Below are 13,591 nucleotides of genomic sequence, written 5' to 3'. Positions count from 1 at the left end.
ATTCTCCACTAGAGCAGCAAATGATTTGCTGTTTCATGAAGTATCCCTTTTGCCCTTGCCCTTCTAGAACTAGTGGTTTTACTAACCATCAACAATTGATGCTCCTTCTTGATTTCTACTTTCGCGGTGTCAAACATCGCGAATAGCTCAAGGATCATCATAACTATCCCTGATATGTTATAGTTCATCACGAAGCTCTACTAGCTTGGTGGCAGTGACTATGGGAACTATCACTATCTCATCTGGGAGATTAACTCCCACTCGATTCAAGCGATTGTGGTACTCAGACAATCTGAGCACATGCTCAACGGTTGAGCTTTTCTCCCTTAGTTTGCAGGCTTAAGAAACTTGTCAGAGGTCTCATACCTCTTGACGTGGGCACTAGTCTGAAATCCCAATTTCAGTCTTCAGAACATCTCATATGTTCTGCGACGTTTCAAAACCGTCTTTGGTGCCACAATTCTAAACCCTTAGCATTACGCATTGAACTATCACGTAGTTATCAAAACGTGTATGTCAGATGTTCCGCAACATCTACAGACGACGCTGAGGTTCAGCACACCGAGCGGTGCATTAAGGACATAAGCCTTCTGTGCAGCAATGAGGACACTCCTCAGTTTACGGACCCAGTCCGCATAATTGCTACTATTAACTTTCAACTAAATTTTCTCTAGGAACATATCTTAAACAGTAGAACTAAAGCGTATGACATAATTTGCAAAGACCTTTTGACTATGTTCATGATAATGAAATTCATCTGATTATTGAACTCCCACTCAGATAGACATCCCTCTAGTCATCTAAGTGTTACATGATCCGAGTCAAACTAGGCCGTGTCCGATCATCACGTGAGACGGACTAGTCATCATCGGTGAACATCTCCATGTTGATCGTATCTACTATACGACTCATGTTCGACCTTTCGGTCTCTTGTGTTCCGAGGCCATGTCTGTACATGCTAGGCTCGTCAAGTCAACCTAAGTGTTTCGCATGTGTTCCGAGGCCATGTCTGTACATGCTAGGCTCGTCAACACCCGTTGTATTCGAACGTTAGAATCTATCACACCCGATCATCACGTGGTGCTTCGAAACAACGAACCTTCGCAACGGTGCACAGTTAGGGGGAACACGTCTCTTGAAATTTTAGTGAGGGATCATCTTATTTTTGCTACCGTCGTTCTAAGCAAATAAGATGCATAACCTGATAAACATCACATGCAATCAAATAGTGACATGATATGGCCAATATCATTTTGCTCCTTTGATCTCCATCTTTGGGGCACCATGATCATCTTCGTCACCGGCATGACACCATGATCTCCATCATCATGATCTCCATCATTGTGTCTTCTTGAAGTTGTCATGCCAACGATTACTTCTACTTCTATGGCTAACGCGTTTAGCAACAAAGTAAAGTAATTTACATGGCGTTATTCAATGACATGCAGGTCATACAAAAAATAAAGACAACTCCTATGGCTCCTGCCGGTTGTCATACTCATCGACATGCAAGTCGTGATTCCTATTACAAGAATATGATCAATCTCAGACATCACATATATCATTCATCACATCTTCTGGCCATATCACATCACAAGGCACATGCTGCAAAAACAAGTTAGACGTCCTCTAATTGTTGTTGCAAGTTTTTTACGTGGCTTGTATAGGTTTCTAGCAAGAACGTTTCTTACCTACGTAAGACCACAACGTGATATGCCAATTTCTATTTACCCTTCATAAGGACCCTTTTCATCGAATCCGTTCCGACTAAAGTGGGAGAGACAGACACCCGCTAGCCACCTTATGCAACTAGTGCATGTCAGTCGGTGGAACCTGTCTCACGTAAGCGTACGTGTAAGGTCGGTCCGGGCCGCTTCATCCCACAATGCCGCCGAAACAAGATAAGACTAGTAGCGGCAAGAAGAATTGGCAACATCGACGCCCACAACTACTTTGTGTTCTACTCGTGCATAGAAACTACGCATAGACCTAGCTCTGATACCACTGTTGGGTAACGTAGCGGAAATTCAAAATTTTCTACGCATCACCAAGATCAATCTATGGAGTAATCTAGCAACGAGGGGAAGGGGAGTGCATCTACATACCATTGTAGATTGCGATGCGGAAGCGTTGCAAGAACGCGGATGAAGGAGTCATACTCGTAGCGATTCAGATCGCGGTTGATACCGATCTAAGCACCGAAGAACGGTGCCTCCGCGTTCAACACACGTGCAACCCGGTGACGTCTCCCACGCCTTGATCCAGCAAGGAGAGAGGGAGAGGTTGAGGAAGACTCCATCCAGCAGCAGCACGACGGCGTGGTGGTGGTGGAGGAGCGTGGCAATCCCGCAGGGCTTCGCCAAGCACCGCGGGAGAGGAGGAGGAGGGAGAGGGGTAGGGCTGCGCCGAAAAGGAGACGTTATCGTGTGTCTTGGGCAGCCCAAACCTCAACTATATATAGGGGGGGAGGGGGCTGCGCCCCCCTCTAGGGTTCCCACCCCAAGAGGAGGCGGCCAGCCCTAGATCCCATCCAAGGGGGGCGGCCAAGGGGAGGAGAGGGGGGGGCGCCATTAGGGTGGGCCTCAAGGCCCATCTGGACCTAGGGTTTGCCCCCTCCCACTCTCCCATGCGCTTGGGCCTTGGTGGGGGGCGCACCAGCCCACCTGGGGCTGGTCCCCTCCCACACTTGGCCCACGCAGCCTTCTGGGGTTGGTGGCTCCACTTGGTGGACCCCCGGGACCCGCCCGGTGGTACCGGTACATTACCGATATCGCCCGAAACTTTTCCGGTGACCAAAACAGGACTTCCCATATATAAATCTTTACCTCCGGACCATTCCGGAACTCCTCGTGACGTCCGGGATCTCATCCGGGACTCCGAACAACATTCGGTAACCACGTATATCTTTTCCCTATAACCCTAGCGTCATCGAACCTTAAGTGTGTAGACCCTACGGGTTCGGGAACCATGCAGACATGACCGAGACGTTCTCCGGTCAATAACCAACAACGGGATCTGGATACCCATGTTGGCTCCCACATGTTCCACGATGATCTCATCGGATGAACCACGATGTCGGGGATTCAATCAATCCCGTATACAATTCCCTTTGTCAATCGGTATGTTACTTGCCCGCGATTCGATCGTCGGTATCCCGATACCTTGTTCAATCTCGTTACCGGCAAGTCTCTTTACTCGTTCCGTAACTCACATCATCCCGTGATCAACTCCTTGGTCACACTGTGCACATTATGATGATGTCCTACCGAGTGGGCCCAGAGATACCTCTCCGTTTACACGGAGTGACAAATCCCAGTCTCGATTCGTGCCAACCCAACAGACACTTTCGGAGATACCTGTAGTGCACCTTTATAGTCACCCAATTACGTTGTCGTTTGGTACACCCAAAGCATTCCTACGGTATCCGGGAGTTGCACAATCTCATGGTCTAAGGAACTGATACTTGACATTAGAAAAGCTCTGAGCAAACGAACTACACGATCTTGTGCTAGGCTTAGGATTGGGTCTTGTCCATCACATCATTCTCCTAATGATGTGATCCCGTTATCAACGACATCCAATGTCCATGGTCAGGAAACCGTAACCATCTATTGATCAACGAGCTAGTCTCCTAGAGGCTTACTAGGGACATGGTGTTGTCTATGTATCCACACATGCATCCGAGTTTCCTATCAATACAATTCTAGCATGGATAATAAACGATTATCATGAACAAGGAAATATAATAATAACCTATTTATTATTGCCTCTAGGGCATATTTCCAACTAAATTTAATGCAAGCATGAGAGAATGGAATGGGCGATATCGGGATGATCAAAGGGGGGGCTTGCCTGGTTGCTCTGTCTGTTGGCGATCGTAGCATAATTAATTTTTTTTTCCTACGCATCACCAAGATCCATCTATGGAGTATACTAGCAACGAGGGGAAAGGAGTGCGTCTACATACCCTTGTAGATCGCGAGCAGAAGCGTTCCAATGAACGAGGTTGACGGAGTCGTACTCGCTGTGATTCAAATCACCGATGACCGAGTGCCGAACGGACGGCACCTCCGCGTTCAACACACGTACGGTGTAGCGACGTCTCCTCCTTCTTGATCTAGCAAGGGGGAAGGAGAGGTTGATGGAGATCCAGCAGCACGACGGCGTGGTGGTGGATGTAGCGGGATCTCGGCAGGGCTACGCCGAGCTTCTGCGAGAGGGAGGGGTGTAACAGGGGAGGAGGGAGGCGCCCAAGGCTGTTGTCCTACTGCCCTCCCTCCCCCCTTTATATAGCCCCCCTGGGAGGGTGGGGGGCGCCGGCCAAGCCCCATCTAGATGGGGGGGGGGGGCGGCGGCCAGGGGGGAGACTTGCCCCGCAAGGCAAGTGGGGCGCCCCCCCACCCTAGGGTTTCCAACCCTAGGCGCAGGGGGGAGGCCCATGGGGGCGCCCCAGCCCACTGAGGGCTGGTTCCCTTCCCACTTCAGCCCATGGGGCCCTCCGGGATAGGTGGCCCCACCCGGTGGACCCCCGGGACCCTTCCGGTGGTCCCGGTACAATACCGGTGACCCCCGAAACTTTCCCGGTGGCCGAAACTTGACTTCCTATATATATTTCTTCACCTCCGGACCATTCCGGAACTCCTCGTGACGTCCGGGATCTCATCCGGGAGTCCGAACAACTTTTGGGTTTCCGCATACACATATCTCTACAACCCTAGCGTCACCGAACCTTAAGTGTGTAGACCCTACGGGTTCGGGAGACATGCAGACATGACCGAGACGCCTCTCCGGTCAATAACCAACAGCGGGATCTGGATACCCATATTGGCTCCCACATGTTCCACGATGATCTCATCGGATGAACCACGATGTCGAGGATTCAATCAATCCCGTATACAATTCCCTTTGTCAATCGGTATGTTACTTGCCCGAGATTCGATCGTCGGTATCCCAATACCTTGTTCAATCTCGTTACCGGCATGTCTCTTTACTCGTACTGCAATGCATGATACCGTGACTAACTCCTTAGTCACACTGAGCTCATTATGATGATGCATTACCGAGTGGGCCCAGAGATACCTCTCCGTCAGACGGAGTGACAAATCCCAGTCTTGATCCGTGCCAACCCAACAGATACTTTCGGAGATACCCGTAGTGTGCCTTTATAGTCACCCAGTTACGTTGTGACGTTTGGCACACCCAAAGCACTCCTACGGTATCCGGGAGTTGCACGATCTCATGGTCTAAGGAATAGATACTTGACATTGGAAAAGCTCTAGCAAACGAAACTACACGATCTTTTATGCTATGCTTAGGATTGGGTCTTGTCCATCACATCATTCTCCTAATGATGTGATCCCGTTATCAATGACATCCAATGTCCATAGTCAGGAAACCGTGACTATCTGTTGATCAACGAGCTAGTCAACTAGAGGCTTACTAGGGACACATTGTGGTCTATGTATTCACACATGTATTACGATTTCCGGATAATACAATTATAGCATGAACAATAGACAATTATCATGAACAAAGAAATATAATAATAACCATTTATTATTGCCTCTAGGGCATATTTCCAACAGTCTCCCACTTGCACTAGAGTCAATAATCTAGTTACATTGTGATGAATCGAACACCCATTGCGTCCTGGTGTTGATCATGTTTTGCTCTAGGGAGAGGTTTAGTCAACGGATCTGCTACATTCAGGTCCGTATGTACTTTACAAATATCTATGTCTCCATTTTGAACACTTTCACGAATGGAGTTGAAGCGACGCTTGATATGCCTGGTCTTCCTGTGAAACCTGGGCTCCTTCGCAAGGGCAATAGCTCCAGTGTTGTCACAGAAGAGAGTCATCGGGCCCGACGCATTGGGAATCACCCCTAGGTCGGTAATGAACTCCTTCATCCAGACTGCTTCCTGTGCTGCCTCCGAGGCTGCCATGTACTCCGCTTCACATGTAGATCCCGCCACGACGCTTTGCTTGCAACTGCACCAGCTTACTGCTCCTCCATTCAAAATATACACGTATCCGGTTTGTGACTTCGAGTCATCCAGATCTGTGTCGAAGCTAGCGTCGACGTAACCCTTTACGACGAGCTCTTCGTCACCTCCATAAACGAGAAACATATCCTTAGTCCTCTTCAGGTACTTCAGGATATTCTTGACCGCTGTCCAGTGTTCCATGCCGGGATTACTTTGGTACCTTCCTACCAAACTTACGGCAAGGTTTACATCAGGTCTGGTACACAGCATGGCATACATAATAGACCCTATGGCCGAGGCATAGGGGATGACACTCATCTTTTCTCTATCTTCTGCCGTGGTCGGGCATTGAGCCGTGCTCAATTGCACACCTTGCAATACAGGCAAGAACCCCTTCTTGGACTGATCCATATTGAACTTCTTCAATATCTTGTCAAGGTATGTACTCTGTGAAAGACCAATGAGGCGTCTTGATCTATCTCTATAGATCTTGATGCCTAATATATAAGCAGCTTCTCCAAGGTCCTTCATTGAAAAACACTTATTCAAATAGGCCTTTATACTTTCCAAGAATTCTATATCATTTCCCATCAATAGTATGTCATCCACATATAATAAGAGAAATGCTACAGAGCTCCCACTCACTTTCTTGTAAACACAGGCTTCTCCATAAGTCTGTGTAAACCCAAACGCTTTGATCATCTCATCAAAGCGAATGTTCCAACTCCGAGATGCTTGCACCAGCCCATAGATTGAGCGCTGGAGCTTGCATACTTTGTTAGCATTCTTAGGATCGACAAAACCTTCCGGCTGCATCATATACAACTCTTCCTTAAGGAAGCCGTTAAGGAATGCCGTTTTGACGTCCATCTGCCATATCTCATAATCATAGTATGCGGCAATTGCTAACATGATTCGGACGGACTTCAGCTTCGCTACGGGTGAGAAAGTCTCATCGTAGTCAACCCCTTGAACTTGTCGATAACCCTTAGCGACAAGTCGAGCCTTATAGATGGTCACATTACCATCCGCGTCTGTCTTCTTCTTAAAGATCCATTTGTTTTCTATGGCTCGCCGATCATCGGGCAAGTCAGTCAAAGTCCATACTTCGTTTTCATACATGGATCCTATCTCGGATTTCATGGCTTCTAGCCATTTGTCGGAATCCGGGCCCGCCATCGCTTCTTCATAGTTCGAAGGTTCACCGTTGTCTAACAACATGATTTCCAGGACAGGGTTGCCGTACCACTCTGGTGCGGAACGTGTCCTTGTGGACCTACGAAGTTCAGTAGTAACTTGATCCGAAGCTTCATGATCATCATCATTAACTTCCTCCCCAGTCGGTGTAGGCACCACAGGAACATCTTCCCGCGCTGCGCTACTTTCCGGTTCGGAAGGGGTGACTATCACCTCATCAAGTTCCACTTTCCTCCCACTCAATTCTTTCGAGAGAAACTCTTTCTCCAGAAAGGACCCGTTCTTGGCAACGAAGATCTTGCCTTCGGATCTGAGGTAGAAGGTATACCCAATAGTTTCCTTAGGGTATCCTATGAAGACGCATTTTTCCGACTTGGGTTCGAGCTTTTCAGGTTGAAGTTTCTTGACATAAGCATCGCATCCCCAAACTTTTAGAAACGACAGCTTAGGTTTCTTCCCAAACCATAATTCATACGGTGTCGTCTCAACGGATTTCGACGGAGCCCTATTTAAAGTGAATGCGGCAGTCTCTAAAGCATAGCCCCAAAATGAGAGCGGTAAATCGGTAAGAGACATCATAGATCGCACCATATCCAATAGAGTGCGATTACGACGTTCGGACACACCGTTTCGCTGAGGTGTTCCAGGCGGCGTGAGTTGTGAAACTGATTCCACATTTCCTTAAGTGTGCACCAAATTCGTGACTTAAATATTCTCCACCACGATCTGATCGTAAGAATTTTATTTTCCTGTCACGTTGATTCTCAACCTCACTCTGAAATTCCTTGAACTTTTCAAAGGTTTCAGACTTGTGTTTCATTAGGTAGACATACCCATATCTACTTAAGTCATCAGTGAGAGTGAGAACATAACGATATCCTCCGCGAGCCTCAACACTCATTGGACCGCACACATCGGTATGTATGATTTCCAATAAGTTGGTTGCTCGCTCCATTGTTCCGGAGAACGGAGTCTTGGTCATCTTACCCATGAGGCATGGTTCGCACGTGTCAAATGATTCGTAATCAAGAGACTCCAAAAGTCCATCTGCATGGAGCTTCTTCATGCGCTTGACACCAATGTGACCAAGGCGGCAGTGCCACAAGTATGTGGGACTATCGTTATCAACTTTACATCTTTTGGTATTCACACTATGAATATGTGTAACATCACGTTCGAGATTCATCAAGAATAAACCATTGACCAGCGGGGCATGACCATAAAACATATCTCTCATATAAATAGAACAACCATTATTCTCGGATTTAAATGAGTAGCCATCTCGAATTAAACGAGATCCAGATACAATGTTCATGCTCAAAGCTGGCACTAAATAACAATTATTGAGGTTTAAAACTAATCCCGTAGGTAGATGCAGAGGTAGCGTGCCGACGGCGATCACATCGACCTTGGAACCATTCCCGACGCGCATCGTCACCTCGTCCTTTGCCAGTCTCCGTTTATTCCGCAGTTCCTGTTTTGAGTTACAAATATGAGCAACCGCACCGGTATCAAATACCCAGGAGCTACTACGAGTACTGGTAAGGTACACATCAATTACATGTATATCACATATACCTTTGGTGTTGCCGGCCTTCTTGTCCGCTAAGTATTTGGGGCAGTTCCGCTTCCAGTGACCACTTCCCTTGCAATAAAAGCACTCAGTCTCAGGCTTGGGTCCATTCTTTGACTTCTTCCCAGTAACTGGCTTACCGGGCGCGGCAACTCCCTTGCCGTCCTTCTTGAAGTTCTTCTTACCCTTGCCCTTCTTGAACTTAGTGGTTTTATTCACCATCAACACTTGATGTTCTTTTCTGATCTCCACCTCCGCTGATTTCAGCATTGAATATACCTCAGGAATGGTCTTTTCCATCCCCTGCATATTGAAGTTCATCACAAAGCTCTTGTAGCTTGGTGGAAGCGACTGAAGGATTCTGTCAATGACCGCGTCATCCGGGAGATTAACTCCCAGCTGAGACAAGCGGTTGTGCAACCCAGACATTCTGAGTATGTGCTCACTAACAGAACTATTTCCTCCATTTTACAGCTGAAGAACTTGTCGGAGACTTCATATCTCTCGACCCGGGCATGAGCTTGGAAAACCATTTTCAGCTCCTCGAACATCTCATATGCTCCATGTTTCTCAAAACGCTTTTGGAGACCCGGTTCTAAGCTGTAAAGCATGCCGCACTGAACGAGGGAGTAATCATCAGCACGCTGCTGCCAAGCGTTCATAACGTCTTGGTTCTCTGGGATTGGTGCTTCACCTAGCGGTGCTTCTAAGACATAATCTTTCTTGGCTGCTATGAGGATGATCCTCAGGTTCCGGACCCAGTCCGTATAGTTGCTGCCATCATCTTTCAGCTTGGTTTTCTCTAGGAACGCGTTGAAATTGAGGACAACGTGGGCCATTTGATCTACAAGACATAGTGTAAAGATTTTAGACTAAGTTCATGATAATTAAGTTCATCTAATCAAATTACTCAATGAACTCCCACTCAGATAGACATCCCTCTAGTCATCTAAGTGAAACATGATCCGAGTTAACTAGGCCGTGTCCGATCATCACGTGAGACGGACTAGTCAAGATCGGTGAACATCTCCATGTTGATCGTATCTTCTATACGACTCATGCTCGACCTTTCGGTCCTCCGTGTTCCGAGGCCATGTCTGTACATGCTAGGCTCGTCAAGTCAACCTAAGTGTATTGCGTGTGTTCCGAGGCCATGTCTGTACATGCTAGGCTCGTCAACACCCGTTGTATGCGAACGTTAGAATCTATCACACCCGATCATCACGTGGTGCTTCGAAACAACGAACCTTCGCAACGGTGCACAGTTAGGGGGAACACTTTCTTGAAATTATTATAAGGGATCATCTTACTTACTACCGTCGTTCTAAGCAAATAAGATGCAAAACATGATAAACATCACATGCAATCAAATAGTGACATGATATGGCCAATATCATTTGCTCCTTTGATCTCCATCTTCGGGGCACCATGATCATCTTCGTCACCGGCATGACACCATGATCTCCATCATCATGATCTCCATCATTGTGTCTTCATGAAGTTGTCACGCCAACGATTACTTCTACTTCTATGGCTAACGCGTTTAGCAACAAAGTAAAGTAATTTACATGGCGTTATTCAATGACACGCAGGTCATACAAAATAATAAAGACAACTCCTATGGCTCCTGCCGGTTGTCATACTCATCGACATGCAAGTCGTGATTCCTATTACAAGAATATGATCAATCTCATACATCACATATATCATTCATCACATCTTCTGGCCATATCACATGACATAGCACTTGCTGCAAAAACAAGTTAGATGTCCTCTAATTGTTGTTGCAAGTTTTTACGTGGCTTGTATAGGTTTCTAGCAAGAACGTTTCTTACCTACGTAAAACCACAACGTGATTTGCCAATTTCTATTTACCCTTCATAAGGACCCTTTTCATCGAATCCGTTCCGACTAAAGTAGGAGAGACAGACACCCGCTAGCCACCTTATGCAACTAGTGCATGTCAGTCGGTGGAACCTGTCTCACGTAAGCGTACGTGTAAGGTCGGTCCGGGCCGCTTCATCCCACAATACCGCCGAAACAAGATAAGACTAGTAGCGGCAAGAAGAATTGGCAACATCAACGCCCACAACTGCTTTGTGTTCTACTCGTGCATAGTAACTACGCATAGGCCTGGCTCATGATGCCACTGTTGGGGATCGTAGCATAATTAAAAAAATTTCCTACGCATCACCAAGATCCATCTATGGAGTATACTAGCAACGAGGGGAAAGGAGTGCATCTACATACCCTTGTAGATCGCGAGCGGAAGCGTTCCAATGAACGAGGTTGACGGAGTCGTACTCGCCGTGATTCAAATCACCGATGACCGAGTGCCGAACGGACGACACCTCCGCGTTCAACACACGTACGGTGCAGCGACGTCTCCTCCTTCTTGATCCAGAAAGGGGGAAGGAGAGGTTGATGGAGATCCAGCAGCACGACGGCGTGGTGGTGGATGTAGCGGGATCTCGGCAGGGCTACGCCGAGCTTCTGCGAGAGGGAGAGGTGTAGCAGGGGAGGAGGGAGGTGCCCAAGGCTGTTGTCCTACTGCCCTCCCTCCCCCCTTTATATAGGCCCCCTGGAAGGGGGGGCGCCATCCAAGCCCCATCTAGATGGGGGGGGGGCGCGGCCAGGGGGGAGACTTGCCCCCCAAGGCAAGTGGGGCGCCCCCCCACCCTCGGGTTTCCAACCCTAGGCGCAGGGGGGAGGCCCATGGGGGGCGCCCCAGCCCACCAAGGGCTGGTTTCCTTCCCACTTCAGCCCATGGGCCCTCCGGGATAGGTGACCCCATCCGGTGGACCCCCGGGACCCTTCCGGTGGTCCCGGTACAATACCGGTGACCCCCGAAACTTTCCCGGTGGTCGAAACTTGACTTCCTATATATAATTCTTCACCTCCGGACCATTCCGGAACTCCTCGTGACGTCCGAGATCTCATCCGGGACTCTGAACAACTTTCGGGTTTCCGCATACACATATCTCTACAACCCTAGCGTCACCGAACCTTAAGTGTGTAGACCCTACGGGTTCGGGAGACATGCAGACATGACCGAGACGCCTCTCCGGTCAATAACCAACAGCGGGATCTGGATACCCATGTTGGCTCCCACATGTTCCACGATGATCTCATCGGATGAACCACGATGTCGAGGATTCAATCAATCCCGTATACAATTCCCTTTGTCAATCGGTATGTTACTTGCCCGAGATTCGATCGTCGGTATCCCAATACCTTGTTCAATCTCGTTACCGGCAAGTCTCTTTACTCGTACCGCAATGCATGATCCCGTGACTAACGCCTTAGTCACATTGAGCTCATTATGATGATGCATTACCGAGTGGGCCCAGAGATACCTCTCCGTCACACGGAGTGACAAATCCCAGTCTCGATCCGTGCCAACCCAACAGACACTTTCGGAGATACCCGTAGTGCACCTTTATAGTCACCCAGTTACGTTGTGACGTTTGGCACACCCAAAGCACTCCTACGGTATCCGGGAGTTGCACGATCTCATGGTCTAAGGAATAGATACTTGACATTGGAAAAGCTCTAGCAAACGAAACTACACGATCTTTTATGCTATGCTTAGGATTGGGTCTTGTCCATCACATCATTCTCCTAATGATGTGATCCCGTTATCAATGACATCCAATGTCCATAGTCAGGAAACCGTGACTATCTGTTGATCAACGAGCTAGTCAACTAGAGGCTTACTAGGGACACGTTGTGGTCTATGTATTCACACATGTATTACAATTTCCGGATAATACAATTATAGCATGAACAATAGACAATTATCATGAACAAAGAAATATAATAATAACCATTTATTATTGCCTCTAGGGCATATTTCCAACACTGTCAAGGAGGGGTCGTCGGTGACGTAGTCGATCACAGGGGCGGCATCGGTCTCGGGGTCTACCTGAGAGAAGAGGGGGAAGAAACAATAAATATAAAGCAAGCATAGCATCACAAAGCATAACATGGCAATATGCTGTGCCGGGTGTGACCTAACGTATGGCTACACGATAAAGGTGAAGGGGAATTCAACCGGGAAGGTATTCCCGGTTCCGGACCTGTGTCAGACAAAGGACCGGAGGGGGAAAAGTTCAACGTTTGCTATGCTAGGGACGTATGGCAGGCGAACGGACCGCGCTTTCAGATTCGTCTCGTCGTTCTGAGCAACTTTCATGTAGAAAACATTTTCATCCGAGCTACGGTTTATTTTATATGATTTTTCAAATAATTTAAATGATTTTCTAGAATTATCTTAATTATTTAAAACAACATTATCCAGAACAGTGCGGCGGTGACGTCAGCATAATGTCAAGATGACGTCAGCAGGTCAACTAACCGGTTGGCCAGGTCAAACCTGACATGTGGGGTCACCGAGACCCACATGTCAGCCTCTGTTAGTACTAAACGGAGTTAAAATTAATCTAACTACTTAATTAGATGGTGGGCCCTACTAGTCAGTGTTTAATTAGTGTTTTAATTAGCTAATTAACCTATTTTCTTTTTAATTAAATTTCGTTTATTTAGGCGGGACCCACATGTCATTGACACAGGGCCTGCCCAATCAGCGTTGACCCTTGTTAAATGGTCAACTGGGGCCCCGGGGCCCGTAGGCAGTGGCACATAGGCGGGGCCCACGGTGCCAGGTCAGCGGCGCCACGGGAGTTGCTCCGGCGGGCCTGCGCGCGGCGGCTGAACGCCGGCGAGCGCCGGAATCACGCTGTAGTGCCCCGTTTTGCGCGTTCTTGGTCGCGTTCGAACGGGCAGAACGCGCCGCGTCGATCTGTGGCGTCGGTTGGTGCGGGGGCAACCGGA

Source organism: Triticum aestivum, chromosome 4D, assembly GCF_018294505.1.
Source record: "Triticum aestivum cultivar Chinese Spring chromosome 4D, IWGSC CS RefSeq v2.1, whole genome shotgun sequence".
Classification (NCBI taxonomy): Eukaryota; Viridiplantae; Streptophyta; class Magnoliopsida; order Poales; family Poaceae; genus Triticum; species Triticum aestivum.
The sequence above is the reverse complement of the archived record's forward strand: the minus strand, read 5'-3'. Positions refer to the sequence as shown.